Source organism: Tupaia chinensis, unplaced genomic scaffold (genome assembly GCF_000334495.1).
Source record: "Tupaia chinensis unplaced genomic scaffold, TupChi_1.0 Scaffold147185_1, whole genome shotgun sequence".
Taxonomy (NCBI): Eukaryota; Metazoa; Chordata; class Mammalia; order Scandentia; family Tupaiidae; genus Tupaia; species Tupaia belangeri.
The window spans coordinates 955,107-959,443 of NW_006207036.1; positions in this window are offsets into that span (position 1 = coordinate 955,107).

Below are 4,337 nucleotides of genomic sequence, written 5' to 3' on the forward strand. Positions count from 1 at the left end.
TGGCCTCATAGCCTACTGGTTAAGGGAGCCACATACTACATGGCCAACTGCTATTCAAATCACAGCCCTGGTGGGTGGAAAAATCAAGCTAACCACATACACATGCATGTCCCAAATCCCAATAGGTCAGAGATATGGTGAAGGGATTAGAGCCTGACCATTCCCCATTGGGTGTGGCCTCCCACTGGCTTGTCTGTCTGTCTGTCTCTGGTAAGCACACACACCCTCTGGCACTTAAGAACAAAACAAAACAATGGCAAAAACACATAAAAGTAGTTTTCTAATTTTTACAATATTTTCATGTGAGACAATTTTTTTCACTGTTTACTACTGGTAATTGTTTATGCTTTAAAGCCTTTTTAAATCACCCAGACATTCATAAGTAAGAATATAAACTTATACTGAACTGAGATGGCTCAGTCTATATTATGGTTTGTGTAATGTGTAATAATTTGCAGCTAAATGATTAAACTTAGTATGACAGTGATTTTAGCCATCCAATACTATTGAATACTTCCAAAGAATGATGCTATTCCCTTTGTTTTTATTAAACGTTGTTCTATAGGGCAGCTAATTAAATAAATTAAACATTCACTATAATTAAATTACATATAAATTGTAGTTTGTGTGATAATTAAGATTGGTATATTTAATTACAAATATAAATTATATGATTTGAAATATATGGGTAAATAGAAGATAGATGACAGAATTATAATATTGGAACAGAAGGCTTTTAATTCTATTAGGGTTTATTACTGCATTAACTTCTAGCCCCTCAAGAAATATTAAATAATGGCCCCAAACGTTCTTTTTTTAACTTGTTCAGAAAATCATAGATGCCTATAAAAATCTAAAAACAAGTGGAACTTTTTCTTATAAAAATTAACACATCCATATACTCTTTTTTTTTTTTTTTTGAGAGATTTTCGCTATAGGGCTTGTGCGCTCGCCAGACAGACAGAGAGAGACAGAGAGACAAAAAGCGAGAAATCACCCCCCAGGGGGGATGGTCATGCCGCAATCCCTTCTCCTCCATTCTCCTCTCGGGATCTTGGGCACACATGCACACACGCCCGGCATGAGTTTTAAGCCACCAGGTCTGGGACGCGAACCGCGGTCGACTACCTGGGAGTCCAGTGACATAGTCATTATGCTAACTGCTGGTTCCCCATCCATATACTCTTAAAACATGAAAAGTATTTCAGAGGGCCCAGAATATCAACCAGTTCACTCTATGGCTCTTTAGGATTAATGATTATAAATTAATAACTTATTTTCACTAATGTGAGAAACAATGTGATTATTTTCTAATGAGGTTTGTGTTGAGTTGAATGCTATAGAAAAGATTTGTAAACCTCCGAAGTTTCTAATGTTCTACTCATTGGCTTCTTTATTCTGAATAACATTTAAAAATTTCATCAAACTATGTTCATACTCAAATAGAAGCAAAAAAAACAAAAAATAAAAACAATGAGGTAAAAACAAACATGCATTTCAAATCATTTTGAGTTCCCTAAACGACTTTTCACTTAGATCTTTTTGTTTATCTTAATTTTTTTAGAGGCTCTTACATTTTCCAGAGGGAAAGACTCACCAGAGAGAGATGAGAGGGAGAGAGAGAGAGAGAGAGAGAGAGAATGAGAAGACACCTCCCATAGTCATGCCATCACAATTCCTTCTCCATTTTTTTCTCCTTTCAGGATTTTGGGCACGTATGCACATATACTCTATGTGCTTTTCAAATCGCCAGGTCCAGAACTTGAACTCCATAGTCGGTCATGAGGATTCAGCCACTTTAACCACTAGGCCACAGGCTGACCTCCATGGGAGTATCTGTAACCATTCGCCGCTTTACAGACTACATGACATTTCAACTGGTGCTCTTCCATGCCCAACACAAGTGAACTAATATACTTACACAGGCAAGTATATTAGCTACTAGCCACATGCAGCTATTCAAGCTGTAAAGAACTAAAATGAACTGAGAGCTAAACTTCAGTCAGACTAGATTGCCACATGTGGCTAGCAGCTATTGTTTTGGACAGTGCAGAAAGAACATTTTCATTACTCCAGAAATTTCTAGAATGCCCAAGTCAGTGTATCTGCTACCTTCAAACTATTTAATGCATGCCTAGACTCAATTACCCTTGTTCCCAAACAGTTTATGCCAAATGGGCTTATATGAAGTTACATAATTAAATTAATTATTATATAAACCAATTGAAATATGAACATAGAAAGAGAGAGAGATATTATGCTGTACCTCTGAGGTGACTGACTATTTTAGAAAGATAATACAATTTAATCACTCTGAAAATACTATAGAATTCAATGTAGGTAAGGCAATTTCAAGAGATTATGAAAATCGCAGAAAATAGAATTCTGTTCTTGGGTTTCTTTGCATTGGGTTCCCATAGAAGGGCATTCATCAAACAAATGAAAATTAGAAATCATAAGTATTACATTATGTGAGTTACAGAAAGAAAATATGAGTAAGATCTATACCAGCAACCCAATCCCAAAAATAGTCCTTAGCTTACATTAAAATACTGGCAAATAAATATATAATAAAGTACTTATTGCTTAAATTATGTATGTATATATTAATATTATTTAAAATATGTGTTGATCAACTACTCATCCTAGTTACATCAAATAGTAAGGTTTCTATTATATATAGCATATTAAAAACATATTCTGTGCTATTACTAGAAACAATGTTTTCTTTTTTCTTTTTGGAGAGGTTTTTGCCATAGGGCATGTGCACTCACCAGAAAGACAGAGAGAAACAGAGAGACAGAAAGCAAGCAATCATCCCCCAGGGAGGATGGCCACCCTGCAATCCCTTCTTCTCTCTTTTCCTCTTGGGATCTTGGGCATGCACGCATACAAACCCAGTGTGAGTTTAAGCCACCAGGTCCAGGACTCGATCTGTGGTAGACTACATGGGAGTCCAGTGACATAGCCATTATGCCAACTGCTGGTCCTAAGAAACAGTGTTTTCAAATTTCATTGTATCATTTCTACTTTCCAAATATAAATTTATTGGATTAAATTATATTGAAAATGTATGGACAGGAACCCGTTCTAATTCCAGATTTATGGATAACTGATGTTTTAATTATAATGTAATATCATATAAGTAACAAAATAGCAATGTTACTTTACTCTTGAATTCTCCTCAGTGACCTAAGTATAAGACTTTGTATGGAGATAAGAGCGCTTAAACTTTGTGTTCACTATTTAACATTTTAATTTTTCTGACTTGAAAATGTTATATAGTCACCCATCCATAGCATTAATTATTTGTAAAATAGGAATTATAAGACTATCATAATTTCATCATTTTGTATATTGAGGTCTCCATGCAAACGGAAATCTGAAACTCTATATTACTACTGGAATTACTACAATTAACAAGGATTGCTGCATTTCATGAAAATAACATTAAAATTACATTGCAATTGCTTGTTGTTGCTCAAACAGAGATTTTCCATCAGTCCACTAAATTCAAGGAAATATTTAGTGAATCATTACCATACCTTTCTATTTTACATGAGAACATCAGAATAGTGGTAGGTAAGAAGTTATCATTTTCATGTACTTCAGAATGATATGAAAGCACTATAGGTACTCCAAATTTATTTAGTTAACTGTAAAAAATGATTCTATTAGGTTTATCAAAAAATTATGTAAATAAAATTTTGCTTTGCCAGTTGGCTTTGTAGCCTGGTGACTGAGGTAGCTGGATCCCATAAGACTGAACTAGCCGCTTGAGAAACACATGGGTGTATATACGTGCATGCCCAAAGTCCCAAAAGGAGGGAGAGATGCAGGAGAAAGGATTGCAGCATGATCATTCTACATGCAGGGTGCCTTCTCCTCTCTTGTCTCTCTGTCTCTCTCTTCTAAGTGCATGTGTGCTACCAACAAAAAAAAAAAAGAACAGAAAAAATAAAAATTGGCTTTGCTATGAGATGCCTTCAAATTAGATCTAGAAAACTGGCTAACTTTGGGGACCAATTCATATTGACTGACCAAAGCATTCTGAAGTATCTTAAAAGTATGTCTTCTTTGATCTACTACACTCCTCATAACTCTCCTTGTCTTAGAGTCTAGCTTATTATACTGCCCGCTATTTAAGTTTAGGCTTCCTGCTATGTCCATCTTATATAATGATATCTTGCATATCTCACAGGGGACACGGACAATTGAATCTGAAATTTGACTTTATAGTTATGGTTACTATTTAACATTAACTCAAGCAGCACAATGCTAACAGAGAGACCAGTTGAACATTTTCTCATTTTTACTTAAGATACACCACCAACAGC